General features: G+C 38.3%; 2 long non-coding RNA genes across 4 annotated transcripts in view; one reads left to right on the forward strand and one right to left on the reverse strand.

Moving 5' to 3' along the window:
- The window catches only part of LOC311443324, an 83,285-nt gene that overhangs the window by 62,148 nt on the left and 1,484 nt on the right, over positions 1–19,653 (forward strand). The gene's annotated exons all lie outside the window — the stretch shown is intronic.
- Positions 1–19,653, reverse strand: part of LOC311443326 — a 28,878-nt gene that overhangs the window by 2,917 nt on the left and 6,308 nt on the right. Inside the window, exon 2 of the long non-coding RNA XR_014697221.1 lies at positions 1,482–1,705. This is a non-coding gene — a long non-coding RNA (uncharacterized lncRNA). The remainder of the gene's footprint in view (positions 1–1,481; positions 1,706–19,653) is intronic.

Below are 19,653 nucleotides of genomic sequence, written 5' to 3' on the forward strand. Positions count from 1 at the left end.
TCAATTTTAAAGAATTTGGATCATGTTCTAATGATGCATACACTCTACAACAGCAACGTTCCTGGACAGTTTTCAAGATTAGCTCTAAATAGGCATCTACAACATTAATTCATGAGGTTATTCAAGAATGTGCTGCAGTGCCAGGAAGAAAGCTTACAGTACACTGTTACAAATAGGAAGTCATCCTGTGATTGCTGCTGCTTGAGAGTTTTCAGACTGGTCTCAGTTCAGCAGCCCTGTATTTAAAGCTTTGTGTGATGCTGCTCAGTGTGATCTGAGGCAGAAGTTCTTGATGGCACCCAATGTCTGCTGCCCAGCACCCGAGGTGGTGCAAGCCCAGCGTGTCACTGTGCTACCAGGTGGGACTGAACTGACTGGTGTGGGGCATGCTCTGGTGATATGGAAGAGGATGTTTGCTGTGTTTACAACCTCTCAGAAAGCTGATCTTGCAGAGCGCAGTATAGACATAGTTGCTGACTATTTGAGATTACTTGCATAAATGCTGCTGAGATGTTCAAGTCTTGTAAGCAAGATTTATCAAAGATCCAGAAGTTACCAAAACATGAATCTCACTATGAATTACTGTGACACCACTGCCTCATGACCCATATTGACTGCCATACTATTCTCAGTACTGTATGAGAATCTGCTTTGTCTTCACTGTGCTTTTAGACCAAAAAAAAAAGTTTCAATAAATATGTATAAGCTCTTTCTCCAAACAGCTGCATCTTTTGGAGGCTTGTTTCAGCTAGCTCTCCAAGTTTTCTGAATTTGGATTTGAGTCCATTTCCTTTGCTACCTCCCCCCCTCCATGTATGCACTCAGATAAGTGGTTTCCTTGGTTACTTCTGGCAAAAATTACAGTTGACCATATCTTGCTATTAGGATGCTATTTAGTACAATACACGGAATCCAAGACCTTGGATCTTATCTGTTTCCTAATTAGCTCCTGGCACATCTTTTCTCGCTTAGCTGTGAACATACTAGTTTGAGTTAAGATAGATTTTAAAATCTTACTGTGAGAGAGCGCATATATCTTTAGCTTACTTTGATAGTCCTCTGAGGTTGTTCTGTAACGTAGATAGATTTGTCTCAATCTGTCTTTATGCTGAGATGTGCTGGGCTTGCTCCATTTGTTGTGATAAGAGTTGCTTTGTAGGTCATAGGAAATAAACGTAGATCTTGTTGAGAGATTTGCTTGTCAAACTGTGTGATATATTCCATGACTACTAACTTCTGGAGAGAGTGGGATTGTTATGACATGTATAATATACTGTAGGATTCATTCTGAAACTGCTGAAATTCATCACTCTCAAGCTGACATATTGAATCACTAGTTTATCAGGGCTACTGAAAGTAGCTAAAATTGCTTTCAGCTTACTAATAGCTAGTTGACTAGTCAACTCTGACATCAGGATTATCTTTGGAAATAGTACAAAATTGTCAGTAAATGAACATGATTTAGTATTTTCTGTTCTTACCTCAGATGCTGTTTGCTTTTCTGTGGTGTCATTTTCAGCCGGTGGGGTCAACACTGTCTTTTTTTTTGGGAGGGTGGGAGGATAAGCTTATTAGTTCTGCAGTGCTGGGGGCTATTTGTAAGCAAACCAATGTGCAGTTGGTAGATTGTTCTTCAATATTCAGTGAATTCTGGATGCAACTTTCTGTTCTACTTCCTCCACCCCTCCCATATGTGCTATGGCACCTGAAAAAGGTGAGTGAGATATTGACAGCCTGTTATCATTTAGGGAAAAAAAAAAGAACAGAAGAAGCAGTTGCAGTTAAAGGCAGGAACCTAGAGGCAGATATTAGCTTTTTTTTTTTTTTTTTTTTTTTTTAACAAAGATGACTGCGAAGGTAATTTTCATTAGAAATGAATCATATAATGGAATAATGGATACCTTGAATTTGATGATATCAGTGGTGGTTAGACATTGAAAAGATATGATATGTAGAGGCTAGGAGCCAGGGAAATGGATTATTCACTTTAGGACCTGTTTCAATAAAATGAGAAGGTTTCTTTTTGCTGTCTTGTAGAAACTAAAAGTAATCTGTAAGAAAGACTGAAAATAACTAAAATAACATCTGTGTTAAAACTCAAGGTTTTGAGGGCATGTACTGTATTTTTGGAAGCATTCCTTTTGTGCTTTATTTGGCATCTTGTGGTGCATTTCAGAACAGCTTGCATAAAGTCATCAGTTGTCATCTGCTTTCTGATCAAAAACTGCTAAATTAGATTTTGACAAGTCTGATCTGTATCACTATTTTTCCTCTAGTCTCTTAGGCTTACTTGCCTGTAAGCAAACATCTGTATAAAATTATTTGCAATCAATAGCAATACTTTCTCTTTGCAGACACAGTAAACAGAATTTTCTAAGTTTACACGTGGACAAATCCTGCTATGCTTAAATGCTGAATCTCCACAGCACTGCACCTTGTGATGTCTCTTCTATCAGCACAAAAGGAGTGAAACCTTTCTAGCCTGAAATTTATCTAATTCCTGTTTTAGGAGCATGTGCACTTTGGTCATGGCCACGCTGAAGAGCATAAATAGCGTCCTTGAAGGAGGACGCTATCTATTCCACTAACTGGAACCCTGAAACTTTCCCTATTTAAATTATTTCATGTGTAACAGTACTTATGCAAGATCTTATCACATGCCTTTTTTTTAACAGGTACATAATTATAACTCACTTGAAAATCCAAACTTGATATAGAAGTGAAGTCATTGCAATAAGTAACCTGCTAAATTACACTATAATTATACAAGATGTATAACAACTGCAATATAAAAGAATCAATGGTAGCAAAATATACACATTTTTTTTTGGAATACAGCTAAATAGCTTATTTAGGGAATATCATATTCCTCTAAAGTAGGCAATATCGTCATTCAGCAAGTTCAGCTTAACACTGCTGTAACACCGCCATAATTTCTGCATACAAGTATTTCCAGGTTGCCTTATAAAGGCTGTTGACTTTTTTTTTTTTTTTTTCCAAATTGTGACTATCCTGTTGCACTAGAATCACTGTCTCTGAGCAGCTCCTATACAAAAGTAGTCTGAAAACTTTTTTCAGTTTCCCAGTGACAACAGTGATTAATCAACTGATTGTGAAAAGTTTCTGCACCTGTCCCAACAGACACTGATAACTGCACACATGCACTCACAATTCAAATGAACTTGCATTTGTCTAATATCTTGATCTGAGGGGGGTGTAAAATAAGGATCCCTACCCTAAACTTCTTATGATTTTATTAGGGAATATCAGGAATGATACAAATAAAAATCACGTCCAAATGGTTTCCTTACTCAACAAGTAGTAAAAATAGAGAGCACTGTCAGGTGTCAAGTTTACTGGCTCCGCTCCTCTCCTGGTTTTGAGCTACTTTGGTGCTTTTCCTGGCACAGAAGATGGAGTAAATGCAGGAAAGACTTCAGAACAAGAGGTTCCCCCCAAAAGCATGTTTTCTCTGATTGTTCTGCTTGACCATGAGGTCAGTAAGACCTTTGAGGGAAGAGTGTCATTCTGTGCTGCTTGTAGCACCTGATGCTTTCCCACTAAAGAGGGGGGGGAAAGAAAAAGATGCCAGATGTGAGTAATAACTGCCACTTTTTTTTCCTTCCCTCTCTCCCTTCAACCTGAGGCATTGCTGTTGAATTCCTCTGAGACCATATTAGAGCTAATGGGAGCCAGTCATGTCTGGATAATTAGTGCAGATGACAAGAGCGCAACCTGTGTATTTGCAGGTGGCTATCAAATCAAGTGAACTCATCTCTCCAAATTCCCTTTATCTGGCTGATAGGTAGCTAGTGTGGTGTTTTTCTTAGGATTCCAATTTGTAACAATCACTTCAGAGAGACTGAAATTACAGCTGACACATGTAGGATTAATTTTCCAATGTGATTTTAATTTTGGTGAAAATGTATTTAATATAATCTCTTGTCAGATTCTTACATTAAACATAATGAAAGTTTATAATATTCTAATAACATTAATCTGGTTTTCGTTGTTACTAAGGTTGGTAGGAGAAGATCACACAGGCTAAGAAAATAGATTTTTCTTAAATTAAAATTTTAGAAATCATATCTTTTGCCTTCTCACCTTGCGTTGTCATGCCATGTAGTAATTCTGAAGATGTTGCATGTATTCACGAGCAACTGAGGCCCAATCTATTTTCATCTGAAATTGTTAGGAATCTATCTACTGATTTCAGGAAGAGGTGGATCAGACCTGGGTAAAAGGAACTGAGGATATTCTGGAAAGAAAGCCAGCAAGCTGAGGGAACCATCAGTGGCCTGGTATATTGTGTAGTCCTTGGGGGATAATGTATGACTCCGAAGGATGTGCTGTGCCACAGTGTGTTATCAGTCATAAAATTCCTTGCAATTTCAAAACCTCATTAATTTTAGTGCAGTTCTGTGCTATTAATATAGTCTAGGATGAACATGCAGTAGGAGTAGATGAGTTAGTAATTCTGATCTGTCTGCTTTATTATTTTTTCCTCTGGGTAACTGTGGTGTTGACCATCATCTACCAGGTGACCCACACAGCACGGTGTGAAATTACTTTTGATGCAGTGGGACTGCTGCATGGCATCCAGTGCTCCTGACCATCGTGTGGAATAGGTATTCAGGCAATGCTGGTTGTCATCGTACTGGTGTGTTATATCTCTTCACTTTATGCAATCTGTAAATAAATTTATTGAGACAAATAACTTTCACAAATTGCCTTCAAATCACTATAATTCCTTCACTCTAGGTACTTGCATTCTTTCTTTTATACTCCAGTTGATGTTCTTTATATTTCAAAAAGATTTCCATCCCCTAAGATCTTTTTTTAACCCAAGGTCTACTGGCTGCTCACTCCTTTGTGAAGTGAACTAAATTTTTAGTTTCTGTAATATTCTGATTGCCTTTTTCATATCTTCACTTTCATAATATTCTTCTTATATTAAAGGGGCAAGGACTATGGCTGCATTCCAAATGTGGCTTTGAGTTTCCCTTGTAGTATTAGAGTGATTTATTCCAAGTCCTACTTTTGTTTACTGTATCTATCCTAGAATCTCTCTCGCCTTATTAATTTAAATACTGTTAATCCTTGTGCAGATGGTTTTCAAGTTTTTTGCAGTACCAGGACCGTATTCGACTCCTGTTAAATGTTTTGTGACATATGGCTATTGAGAGAGCACTACCTTTTATTTTTTTTTTGTAATCTCATAACCTTATCTTTCCTTACAATGAATTGCAGATGCCAGTGAAACCACTAACAGTATCAGCTTGTGATCCTCGTCTATTTGTCATTCAGAATTTTATTGCTGTTCTGTTTTTGTCTTTAGTGGCTCCATTCTTAGGTTTTGTTTCATCAGCAAATTTTTGCACCTTCATACATATTTCATGTCCTAGGTCAGTGATATATAAAACGAACAAAAATGGGCCTAATACTGATTCTTCTGGCATTCCACTAATCCCTCTGTCCCAAACTGCTCTGCCTCATAAACAGCTTCTGTCTGTGACATTTAAGCCAGTTCCCTATCCACATATGTGGCTCACCCCAATACCATACTTAATGACTTTGGACCAAATGCTCTTTTCAGTTGTGTGGTGCAGAGGGAAATAAAAGACTGAAAGAAGGGTGGAAGGGGAATGGAGGAAGAAGCAGAGACTTGGTGACCTTTCTAAAATCCATGCAACTTAAATTCCTTCTGCTGTCTCTCCTCAATTAAAATTTAGCTTTTTTAGGTGATCTTCAACTTCCATTTTGATGTTTGAAGGTAAACAGTCAGCTCGTTGGCTCAGGATTATGATTTAGCTATTTGTTTAAACATTGTTTTGTTTTCATGATTATGGGGTTAGTATTTCACTTGTGTTTTTTCCAACTGTCCATCCTGAAAGTGTTAGCACTGGTTAGTAAGGCAAGAAAAAAATCAAATTTCTGGAACTGAGGTTGAAAAGAGGGACAACATAAGGTAGAGATGTTTCTCATATTACAAGTATTTCTAATCTAACCAGTGAGAAGTTTTACATCAAATAGTTGCAAAAATTCTTTTTATTTTACTAGGTTATTTTGCGTACGCTTGATGTGAATTTTGTCTTTCTGAAGTTCTTCCACTTTTTTTTTTTTTGGGTGTCCCAGACCTCTGGATTACTTTCTTGTTGTCTGGAAAGATATTATCTGCCTGTTGTTTGTGGAACGGCTGCTTTAGGTGTGTAAGTTCTTTGTTCTTGGGTTTTGAAGTATTGCAATGGACAACTTGAGAAACTGATTTTGAACACCAAAGTTGCCAGGGAATGTTCATTTTTATGCCGGTGTCAAAGCTGGCGTAGGGATTAGGAAAGGAGTAAATGATCCTAGGGCAGAAATGTCTTTGTTACTGTCCCTGAGGCAAATCTGGGCTTAAAGTGAGTGGGTGACCTGTTTCAAAGGGATGGCTCTCCATGCTGGTGATGAACATAATAAGTGCTATACCTAGGAACACAGCACACGGATTATTAACCCACCTTTGTTACTTCAAAAACAAACCTAGTGAATATAAACTGATTATAGACCAGGAAGAGGCCCTTAGCTTAGTGTGGATTTTATTCAGGATTTGCAGAAATTCTTGCCTTTAGTGCTCCCTGGTTCATTGCAAAGCTTTTGAACATTTTTATTTTTTTTTTAATGACTTCATAACCTACCTCATGTAAGTTGCATTTCCTTTTGTAGACATTTAAGTTCCATTTTCTGTCTATAGTGTGTTATATTCTAGTCTATGGTTGAGTTATAACAAAGATTAGGTAAAAGTTACTAAATGGGCTTAAATGTCCAGAAGAAAGAAATCGCCTCTTCTTTAGTTTCTGTCATCAGTTCATTTTTTTTCTGAGGCTGTCATCCTGCACTTTGAGGATCTAAGAAAAATCTCACACGTCTTGATATCAGAACATCAAATACTTTGTCCCTTTAGAAACCAGCTTCAAATTGTATAAAGGGGAATAGTAGTGTCAGCACAAATTTGCTTAAAATCCTCTTTGAAAGAGAAAACCATCCCTTTCCTAGATTGTGCAGCACAGTTTAAGAGAAGGGGAGAGACAAAGCATTTTTCTATCTCTATTTTTCTTCTTGCTATACTAAAATGTTCTCACATTCTTTCTCCCCTGCCATGCCTCCCCATACCCAAGTGGTAAAATGCTGGTACCTATGCTCTGAGAAAGTTGGCTGGTGCCTAGGCTCAGAGAAATGTCTTTGCCTACTTTTCTTCCTTTATTTCTAAGACTAATAAATGAAACACAACATTCATCTAGAATTAAAAATCCCCTCTATGGCTGGATGGAAGTCTATTGCTTTTCTCAAGATAGGTTACTAAAGCTTCACCTTTCCTCTTGGAGCATTTCTTTCATCACCCATTGGCAAATTTTTAACTTCAGTTCTTTGTCTCATTCTTCAAACTCTGAACCTCTGTGCAATCAACCATTCATGTCATAGAGAAGATAAAATTTTACATGCTGTCAATTTTGTAGTTCTGTTCAGGTTTTATTGCAAATGTGATAGATACTCAATATGCTTATTGGCCTACAATGATATTCTTGAAGTATGTAAATTTAAACTGGAGATTCATGATCTAATCCTGTTAAGCCCATTAGAATGATGGCTTGAAAGTTGTAGCATATTGTTTCTTGTTGTGGGATTGCCTTTCCAGGTAGCCATGGTTCTTAAAATAAATACATATGTATAAAACAAAAATCTCAGCTTTTAAGAAAAAGGGTCTTGCAATGGCTATAGGTATTCTCAGAGCAGGAGTGGTGCATGAGGTTTCAGGCTTCAGCATAGGCTGAAACCCAGCAACCTGTCCAGGACCCTTTCTGTGCACTTGGGAGCCAGCAGGTACTGACAAACGTGTTACTGTACCTTTGCTCAGGTGTGCAGGTTGCTGCCATCAGCTTTCTAATTTCAGAGTTTTCTTTCTGTTTAGGGCAGGTAATGCTAACGTGAGGCTGCTGGGAGCCTTCACAGAAAGGGCACAAGCAAAATGCCCTCCTCTGGGGAACGCTTGCTTGCAACTTGCTGACTTTGGTCCTCTTGGTATGTTAAGCTTGATGTTAGCTGCTGTCAGGAGGCTGTATGCCATCAAGAAGGGCCTTCAGAAGCTGAACTCTGCCTACCTCAGCTATCATGTCACCAGCTCAAATGAGTTTTAAAGGTATAAAATACTTGTGCTGTTTTTTTCTTCACTGAATAGCAACGTAGCTGGGGTAGAGGCTTCTCACGGACTCAGCAGAGCTTTACTGCTGACTCCAATAAAGTTCAGATTTCCAATTGTGAAACAATTCAAATTTTTAGATTACAATATGGAATAATTTATGTACATGCATTAACAAGGCATGCTTTTGCTGAAATGGTCTATAATGCTACTTTATTTAATATCTTTAATATCTTCATCGATGATCTGGACGAGGGCATCGAGTGCACCCTCAGTAAGTTCGCAGATGACACCAAGTTAGGTGCGTGTGTCGATCTGCTTGAGGGTAGGAAAGCTCTGCAGGAGGATCTGGATAGGCTGGACCGATGGGCTGAGGTCAACTGCATGAAGTTTAACAAGGCCAAGTGCCGGGTCCTGCACCTGGGGCGCAATAACCCCAAGCAGAGCTACAGGCTGGGAGAGGAATGGTTGGAAAGCTGCCAGGCAGAGAAGGACCTGGGAGTGATGGTGGACAGTCGGCTGAATATGAGCCAGCAGTGTGCTCAGGTGGCCAAGAAGGCCAACGGCATCCTGGCTTGTATTAGGAACAGCGTGACCAGCAGGGCTAGGGAGGTGATCGTCCCCCTGTACTCAGCTCTGGTGAGGCCGCACCTCGAGTACTGTGTTCAGTTTTGGGCCCCTCGCTACAAGAAGGACATCGAGGTGCTTGAGCGGGTGCAGAGAAGGGCGACGAAGCTGGTGAGGGGCCTGGAGAACAAGTCCTACGAGGAGCGGCTGAGGGAGCTGGGCTTGTTCAGCCTGGAGAAGAGGAGGCTCAGGGGTGACCTTATTGCTCTTTACAGATATCTTAAAGGAGGCTGTAGAGAGGTGGGGGTTGGCCTGTTCTCCCACGTGCCTGGTGACAGGACGAGGGGGAATGGGCTTAAGTTAAGCCAGGGGAGTTTTAGGTTAGATGTTAGGAAGAACTTCTTTACAGAAAGGGTTGTGAGGCATTGGAACAGGCTGCCCAGGGAAGTGGTGGAGTCACCATCCCTGGAAGTCTTCAAAAGACGTTTAGATGTAGAGCTTAGGGATATGGTTTAGTGGAGGGCTGTTAGCGTTAGGTTGGAGGTTGGACTCGATGACCTTGAGGTCTCTTCCAACCTAGAAAATTCTGTGATTCTGTGATTCTCCACTAAGGAGAAAACCTTTGATCAAATCGCCAAAATCCCATGAGTCGCTGTAGGGTACCGATATCTGAGGGCTGGGGAGCTGAATGCTGCCCCTGCTGCAGGCTGCACACGCTGCTCTGACAGCAAGCCAGCAGGAGGACTCAGTAGTTGTTTTAAGATGCATTCTTAAAATGCAAGCGTGTGGGTTGTGGTTTTTCGGATGTTGATCTTCTCCAATGGGGACATTCAGAGATGGAAAAGTTACTGCTTCGCAGAGTGAGGAAATTTCCAGGCTGGCAGTCTTCTCACAGTATCCTGCCATCACCATTTCCCTCCTACTTCTGGTCCCCAAACAGTACCCTGCTTGCAGTCATAATGGGAACAGAGTACCAGTATCAGCTTCTCAGTTCAGAATTTGTCATTTAATCCCCCAAAGCCTTTTTTTTTTTTTTTTTTCCTGCAAAAAGGATTATTTCTGCCAGGGATGGACTGAAGCTTAGCACTTAAGCTAAAAAGGCATTCCCTGTGGGAATAATCAACACTTTTTCTTATGTACAATTAAATGAATAGTTTTGCTGAGTAATGAACTCCTGTGAGAAGGTAGCTGTGGTTATATATCACACATATATGTGGTTACTATTCTTTAACTCAGTTCCAAAGAAAGAACCAAATGAAGTGTACAGTACACATTACTGATAATTGAGGAAAGATAGTTTAAAGTCATGAGTTTATCAACTCATAAAAATAACCTGTTTGCTTTCTGTCAAATATTCAGAGTGAATTAATAGCCACCTTTCAAAAAACTGGTTGGAAAAACGTGAGCTGTGCTTGAGGAGTTATTTCAGTTTTCTGTGGTGGCAGTTTAACTGTAAATCAGTGTGCAGAAGTGCATGCAGGCAACAGAAGACATGGCTTATTTTGTTGTACGTGGGAAAGATATTGACTTTGTGTTCTACAGCTTGGATATATCCATCTTTCTGTATGTACAACATAAATATTGCAACTAGAGTGGTTGAAAATGTTTGAATATCAAGTGCAGGCGAGGAATATTTTCTTGTCTTTTCACCAATTTTCTGTAAGGTAGAAATATTCTGTCTGCCAGTTCATTTTAATGAGGTTTTGCTGCAATTGCAAGTGAAATCTCCCTGTATCGCAGAAATGTGATTTATATACGACAGTGGAGTGTGGGAGCTGCAGGTCAGACAGTAAATATTCGACTGCAGCTAGAAGAGTTTTGTGTTTAAGGCATTATCTGTTTGCTTATCCGTGTTCCAGTATGATCCCCATAACCATGAGCAGTGGGTTTAATTTCTGTATATATTCAGGGTGACTCTTAAAAACTTTCTGCTTCGGTTTCCCAGTTTTTGAATTTAGGGAACACTTCCATATGCTAGAGGGTGTCGGGAGCACACAGCTGTGTCCATCAGTGTTGTAGGAGACAGGAGAAATAAGTGACAGAGCATATGCCCATGTTACCGAAAGCACACTTTGGAAACACTAACAGGATTAATCTTGCCATTTAATTTTATTTTGACAACAAATTTTGAATAGACAAAGAAAAGGCATAATTTTTATACATCGTATGGTGGTTGGTTGATGTTTATGAATGCTTATAGCCTTTGAGTTGTCTCATGCATTGGGAAGTTCTGAATACAAACTTGCAAATAATTTTTTAAATGTAGGGTTACAGTTTTGTGTTTCAGTGATTTTGCACTCTCAAACCCATAGAGCCATTGCCTACAGTTTACCCTTTAAAAGCATGTGATTAAGAGTTGTGTTTTTGTAAATAAAAAGTTATTTCCTTCATCTGAAGCAAACCAACACAGGAATCATTTTGATTCAACTGAGCACCAAACTCTTCAAACATTTGTAGCAGATCAAACATTTTAAGGGAGTCTTTAGAAATAAAGAGGAGAACTCTGTAGATAGTCCTAGACTTAAAATTAGGGTATTATGCAATGTGTTTGAAGTGCAGTAAGTGCACAAGTATTCTGGCAAAAGCAATCATAATGGGAAGGGAAGCCTCAAGTAAGATGCTGAGTACCATTGGCATGGCTGTGCTTATGCAGTCACGGTTCTTACTGTTGGGTTGCTCCTTCCACTTGTGCTCCGCACTGACCGCTTTTCTATTTATTCCATACAAGGAATAAAATTATGCTTTATTACAGTGTGGAAAAAGTCATTTTTTTGAAACTTCAAAAGAAATAACCAGATATAACATTTCATTCCTTTCAAGTTATACCTGTTAATTTCATTGCCATGAAATGTGTTGAACTCTGGGAACCAGGCAAAAGTTCCCACATCTACCAATATGTGTTCAGGGATTGCTCATGGAAACTGAGCTTAATTCATGACAGTCTCTCTAGAGAAACAGCTATCAACTTCTCTCATCAAGGACTTAAATTTTCTTTCGCAAATGCCCAGTATGACTCTATCTGAGACTAAGTAAACCTGATGCCAACTTCGTGTATGAAATTTTATTAAGCTTCTGTTTCTCAAAACAAACCACATATGAAGATCAAAAGCCACTTCATATATTTTATTTGTCTCATATGAGTTTCTTTCAATGTCATAGCAGGAGCAGGTACTGGTATAAAGCCTTCAATTTTTTATCACTAACGATAAAACAGTGTAAATACTGACTGCCTGTCACGTATCAAGCAATTATAATAGCAAATTGCCTGTGAGGTGTTTGCAACAGGAGATTTTATTACCTTGACCACTGTAATACATAGCTACTATAATCTGTGCCCTCCTACCTGCTATAAAATGAAAGGTAGGGCTTAGCATTTGAATACAGTCCAGGCCAGGTATAAACTGAGTTGTAAAGTTCAGATTTGCATATTTTTTTTACATGTGTTTGAGAGACGGATGATCAGCAGGAATTCAGAGAAGTGGCAGAAGCTTTTCTCTGAGTGATTTTATACCCATTACTGTGATAATCCCTAACATACCAGTGCTGGGTCGTTCACTGACTAGGTCATAGATTTTGTTAGAAGATAAGGGTTTTTTAATGGCACTGGAAGTAGACAGGTGCAGCAGAGCTGGTAAGAGATGCCAATTAAGCAGGCTTGGGAAGCATTGCCCACCTTGGTTCAATGCAGCCAGTACTTCACCAGAGGGAGAAGGTCCAAGAGGAGGACCAAGGGGGCTGTTCCTTAGCAATTTCTGAGACTGACTGGTCAGAGGGAAATGTCCTGTTGGACAGTGTTATAGAAGATATCCACCAGATGGAAATATGGCATGGTCTGAGGTTTCCAGTTCTTATGTTTTTCCTCTCTTCCCAAGAGATTTCTTTCTGAATATGAATACATTTTTTGCTTCCTAAAATAAGTTAGCATACTCTTGTCATCTTATGGCAGGCTGACTGGGTTGGTCAGAACAGGCTGCAGTGATGGAGAGGGAGGAAAAAATAAAAACAAGCGTGAGTTTAGCATGAGTAGGGGGGATGTGGGGGGACAACTGGAGATAGTGGGACATAGCCAGGAAATAGGGTCACTGGCAGTGCTTGGGACCAGCACAACATTGGAGGTGTATGGTTGCTTGTCTGCACACAGGTATTGCAGCCACCTGGCCAGCCCCAGGTATTTCAGCAATGAATAATAGTTATGCCCATAATGCAGTGATCGTAACATCTCATATTATTGCACTTGTAATACAACTTGTACAAATATTCAAACCGATTATGATATTCATACCTCTCAAATTGTGTTTAAAGTTAAAATGATGAAACGGCTCTATTTCTTTCTCCGTGTAATGTAGGCATAGTAGCGATTCAATACCAGTACAGGAAGCTGGTGAAAAGCCAGCCTATCATTTCCAATGAATATTAAATATGCAGTTTTGAAAATTATTGAAAACTATTTGCAGATCAAAACAGTTCCTTAGACCAAAACTGCCATCATAATTATTTGCCATATCATTCTCTACTTTCAACAGAAATGTTTGCTGCCATTTTTTGACCTTTGATTAGCATCTCTATTATGCAAATGAAGAAAGACCATATAAAAAGCTGGCTCTGTGCATTTACATAATGATTTGCTTTCCTGAGATGGGCAGTTAAAACTAAATAGTTCTTAAATTCCTTTTGTGCAATTGCTGTCCTTGTAAATTGTAAAATTTAATGTTTAAAGGTAAGAGAAGCTGAGTATTTTATCTTTATAAAAATTCTCTTTAAACACTACTTCTGTGATTTTCATGGAAATAAAACCTACGGACATTGAACATATCTTCTGAAAACAAAGTTGGAAGGATTCTGATGATATATGACACAAAAAAGGATAGAAGGCACACAATGTCTTCATTAATAGTTACTGCCGTACAGGCCAAGATAAATTCTTTAAGTTGATAGAAACAAATTCTCAATGAATGAATGCCTGCAGCAGATGTCAATAAAGGAAAAAGCTATATGAGTGTTTATTTTTTTTATTTTTTTATTTTTATTTTTATTTTTTTTTTTGAGGGGGAAAAATCTGAAATGTAATCTCTGAAATTTCTTAGGGAATTCTTTATAAAAGATATTTTGTATGCAGAGAGATTACATGCCAGAAATGCAAAATGAGGTACAAAATAAGCCAAATAATGAACATCCTAAATGCAGAAAATAATATATAATGCATGATACTTTAAATCTCATTAAAAACACAAGCATATGTAACTTCCTAGCAACCAAACCTCCAGAGTCTTCCTGGAAAGATGTTACTTCTCTAAGGGCTCCCTTGTATAAGTGCTTTCATAAATGAAGCACATACGGAAAGTATATCAGTGTTCCCTGTGTGCAGAATATTTTGCTATTCTCAAAAGCCTCATATATGATTGTATAATTTCCTAATCTGATATAATCAACACAAAAACTCTACATTAAATTAATGTTCAAGATCTAATTTTAGCCAACAAGAACCATGACAACTCTGCATAAAGCTGATACGCCATCCCTAATTTCCCTTTTGCTCTCCACTAAAAGCAGTGTCCCAGTATGGTCTTAGAGAGCTCTGTGCTGATTGAGATGCCATCTCCTGGCTGAGCTATAAAACCAAGTTGCAGACTTATTGTGGTTATTCAAGATGCTATAGTGACTGTTTCCTGGCCTCAATCCAACCCTGGTAATTATAGTTAGGTTTTGTAATTTCTCTTTCCACTTTCATCTCAATAGGGTATTCTTCCTTGCCGCCTGTCCTAGACTGCTGCGTAGTGTTAATGTGGGCTGTTAAACAGCTGCTGTGTTTCTCACTGCAAGTGGCTGCATTTCAGTGGTAGGTAAATGGCTGTATCGTACGGTGCCTTGAGAATTCGCAGGATAAAGGACACTCACTGTTTTTATTTTACCACTTGGTGCCTAAGTTTTATTGGGGTCTTGCCTGGTAGGTATTGCTGTATGGAGGTGCTTCAAGGCCTAAGAACAGCAAGGCAAGCCAAAGAAATAACTGTCTGGATTGTTACAGTCTTAAATCCTGAGAATTTTATTTAAGGCTAAATGCATTTTCTCATTCAATTATTTGTCCATTTTTTATGCATCTGCAGTCTAATAAATGGAATACAAAATGTAACCACGCATATAGATTTCATTTTTACTGCAGAAATCATGGATTTCTGTTCATGGCTGCACCCATTTATGCATAAAAGCTCCATAAATGGTATGCTCAGAACAGGGGACAAGGTTTTTTCCTAAGTAAAACACTACTTACAAATGTTTGTTTTTAAACAAACAAAACCCTTAAAGCAACAAAACCCGAAAATGAATAAGTAAAAAAATGAAATTATTGTTTATATTGAAATTTTTATAATAACCTGAGTCTTCAATCAGCAGAATATTCCTAAATGCAAATCCATGAGTACATTTCTGCTGGAATTGCTAGTGGTTGCTCAGGTCATGATGCAATATCATCAGGACAGAGAACTCTCACTGCTAAACCTGGGAGATCTGACTGGCATTATTTGTTCCCTGAAACATCAGGCAACCTCGCTGTTCCTGTGTTAGACACTTCTGGTGACATCGTACCAGGCTCAGGGGTCCTTTAGATGTGCTATGAGGGCAATGGGACTATTAAGATTTTCTCAGAACACGTTATCTTTGTAGATACAGTAATAGCTCTTCAAAACCTTCATATTCTGAGTATAAAGGTCCCTTTTTGAGGGTAAATGACTCAGGTTTTTGTTATAACAGCAAAAACAAACCGAGACTACTAGAAACTGGCATTTAAATTGTCAAATCCAGATTCTTGTAATTATAAACACGAAGTCTTGTTTTATCTGTTGTTGCCAATTGAAAAGAACAGTTTAGCTGACAAATGCTTTTTTCTCTAAGGTAATTAATTCTCTAACAGCAAATATGTCACATCGTTCTTGAGTCTGATATGAATTAAAAAGGCCAAACTAGAAGCTCCTAGAAATCCAGTTAATATTAGAATGATGACTAACCTTTAGCATTAGAGCCCATTAAGACCATAGCTTGATGTTAATTTCATCTTTAAACCTTCCAGCTTGCTACAAGTTGCTATCAGCTTGGACAGCTTGCTATGCTTTAACAACATAGGCTTCAGCTGTTTTTATATCAGAAACTACAATTGTCACATTAGTATAGGCAATGATTTTTTTGCCTCATTGTTCCTATCCTTAGCGTACATTTTGACAGGTCTTTGAAAGTGTCTGTTTCACATATTTATCTCTCTTTCACTAAATGCATTTAAAATTCTGACTTACGGATGTTTGCTCTTGGTGTTAGTATAATGTCCATATATCTAATTGATAAGTTATAATGCATTTTTTGTAGCTTTAACCAGTCATTTAAAATAAATAAGTTCATAATTATCAGTTTCCATTTACCCATTTATTAAATAACAATGTTCACACTGAGCAGTTTGATTTTGTGTTACAATAAGGCAGTCTCTACATGATGACAGATGGTGTTTCATTTTGCCGACGCTGTGCTAAAGTGCTGTGAGTTGTGATGTGTTTGATTTTATTAGAGATCAGATTTAACACATGCATGCTACATAACTGCAATAGCATTCCCATTTCTCATCTGTAGGAGAAAATGAAACTGTGATGAAATGTAATATACTCACCCTCAGGCAGAACTAGTGGGATTGGGAATTGCAACATAATAAATCTAATGGATATTGCACTACAGGACACTAGAAATTTACTGTTATTATGTTCAGGGAAGGAACTTGGTTTTGTAAAACTCACTTTTATTTCACTGGCATCAGTGCAATTTCACATTATTTAACCATTATATCCCAATAGTTTTCTGCATTGAGAAAGTAACCTAAGCTCAGAGGAAAAGAGGAGTCAAAAAGCCCAAAAGGGAAAATAGGAAGTCTGAATAATGAAATGACTGAAATTATTAAATGCAAATTACTGCCTGACAAAAGTTACAGTATAGTTGTTAATATCTTATTGTTATGCGTGTTTAAACTCCATTTATCATTTATAACAACAGAACATTAAATATCAATGTTATAGATCCATAAAAATTAAAGTACCCAGTTTATTTAATCAAAGACCATTTGTACTTGAACTCTGAGATAATATTTATTCTTATGCAACCCTGGAAAATGTGCTGCTTTGCATGTTTACACTTTCACAGAGTCAGAACACACACTGCTTTATCACATCCATCAGAAAAGGCTCCTACAGCACACAATGTTTGGTATAACTAATCTACTTTAAGAACCATTGTGGCAATTCCATCGTGAAAAAGGAAGATGCATTTATTTATAACTTAACAGGTTTGGCATGTTAGAATATCCTGTGTTGGAAGGGACCCACAAGGATCATAGAGTCCAGCTCCTGTCTCTACACTGCACTGCCTCAAATCAGACTCTAAGTCTGAGAGAGTTGTCCAAATGTTTCTTGAATTCCAGCAGGTTTGGGGCTGTTACCATTGCCCTTGGGGCCTGTTCTAGTGCTCGACCACCCTCTCAGTAAAGAACTTTTTCCTAGCACCCATCATGACACTCACCTGATGCAGCTTTGTGAGTTTCCCTTGGGTGCTGTCACTGTCCCCAGAGCGCAGAGCTCAGTGCCTGTCCCTCTGCTGCCCTATGGTTTCATAGTGTATTGAGTAAATCAGTTTATCATGGAGTCCCAATCACATCATCAGAACAGCCCTGGGTACCTGTTAGCTCACACAAAGCAACATACCCTCCTAAAACACGAGTGCACAAGGAATTCAATTTCCCTTTTAAATGCCAGTTGAAGAGTATATTTGCAGAGGCCTTTAAGGAAGATAGAGGCGGGCTGCATTTACTCAGTGTGATTCTGGTACTTTGTTTTCCAATATGACATCGCTCCTGTTAACTAGAAATGATTTAAGTGAACTGAATGAAGTACATCAATTTTAACCCTTAATTTCTTTTGAAATGCAACACTTGCATTTGCTTCATGCATTGATGTTGGAAATAGAGCAGGGTGCCAAATACTGAATTTTGACAGGAATAATATTACATTGAGGAACTAGATACTGCTGAAGCTGCTGGTATTTTTGTAGACGTTCTGGTAGGATTTTTCTCCATTTCAGCAAATAAAAATGCTTTTGAATGTCAAGAATCCTAGAGCCCATGTCTTGATTAAAATGCCAATTATTGTCACTAAAGAGCTTTTCTTGTTTGGAGGGCTGCATTCAGCTCCCTCTCTTGAAGTGAAGCAGCCGAACACATTTCTGGAAAGCAGAGGCACAGCTTTCAAGAGTGGCTGTTAATTTGGGATACCTCTGTTCTTATTAAAATAGTGTTTAGACCTTTTTATTAATATTCAGCCTTTGTTTGGGAGTGTCTAGCACTCTTGCTATAATCACTTCAGTTGTGAATTAAAGCAGCCAGTGACAGCTGAATTTTTTTGGGCCTTGTTGCTGAGGCTTCTCAGTAGAAGAGAGTATGGTTCAGTCCTTTGTAGAAAAGGTAGTAAATCACATCAGGTTTAAAAAAGAGAGAAGAAAACTGACACTAAGCAAGTTATTGCTGGGAACCAGCAATGCTATGGCTTTGCTTGCACTACTTAGCAAGGTGTGGTGCCTTCCAAGGCAGCTGTGTTGCTGCTGGGCTACAAGAGGCAGCTGCCTCGTGGTGCTCCAGGGCTCTAGCTGTGCCGGTGGCTTCACCGGGGTATCCATCAGGAGACAGGCAGATATGCTGTCTGATTCCAAACATCTTCATACAAAGCAGACTTCTTGCACACTTTAGTAGAGCAGCTCCTTCAAAGAGGAGCTAATTCATTCAAATGAAGAAACAAGTGGGACGTGCTGCTTAACCTTGCAGCTGCAGCTGAAGGCTATGATATAGCTGCCGGTTTTTGTTCTCAGGTTGGGTGGAAGGCCAGAGAGAAGTCAATGTGATCAACAATTCAGACTTGGCACCACAAGATAAAAGAAATGCATATATTCATGTGTTTTATTAGTTTTTATTATAAGAATTGCAAATATCAGCAAATACACTTTTTTTAAAAAAAGCCTAAGAATATTAAACATTAGTGCTGTCAGTTTGGTGACTGTTTTCTTTGCTTTTTGCATAGTGTGGTCCCAACACTTTTTAATGGATTTTAGATGCTGAAGTACTGAGTGTTTTAATTTCTACAGGTTAATTATTTTTATGTCCTTTATAATTTGTTATGCTCCTATCATTCTGTCATTATGCATTATTCCCTTTTAAGGAGAAAATACTTACCTAAGCCAACTTTATAATTTGAAAATTAAAAATAGAAGCTATTTTCACTATTAGTGCTTTTTAACTTTAAAATAGAATTCTCTGCCAAGGTATTATTGGAAAGATGTATATCTGTACCTGTATTGTATACATATAAAGATATTTTCCCATATCAAAACTCTGCAAGACAATATACCACATTTCAAGTATTTGCAAGCAATATATGCATTTAATATACTTCTAAAGGTCATTCTATAGGTTTTTGTTTATTTTATGCTTCTGCTCTAAGGAAAAGCAATGAAAACAGGTTTATGTTTTTAAAGCTAGGCGTGTAAAAGGATTAATTCTCCATATTGAATACCCTTTAACCACTGATTTACCTTTCCAACCCTGGTATGGTAATCTGTGTCAGTGGACTTGCTTTGGTTGCACAAGTGGAAATAGTGACAGTGACTCATATATAATGCTTATGAATTAATCACTAATCCTACAAAACACTTATTTTCTTTGCCAAGTGCATTGTAAGTATAGGCTTTTGCACTCAGATCAGCTCAATTACAATATTAATATTTTTTTTGGGTGACCAGTTCCATATATTAAGTGCTGGCACTTAAAAGTAGAGGTTTCTTAGCTGCTGTGGAAATGAAGAGGATAGAAATTTTGGCTTAACCAAGAAAACGAAGTA

The sequence above is a fragment of the Aythya ferina genome (assembly GCF_964211825.1).
Source record: "Aythya ferina genome assembly, chromosome: 12".
Taxonomy (NCBI): Eukaryota; Metazoa; Chordata; class Aves; order Anseriformes; family Anatidae; genus Aythya; species Aythya ferina.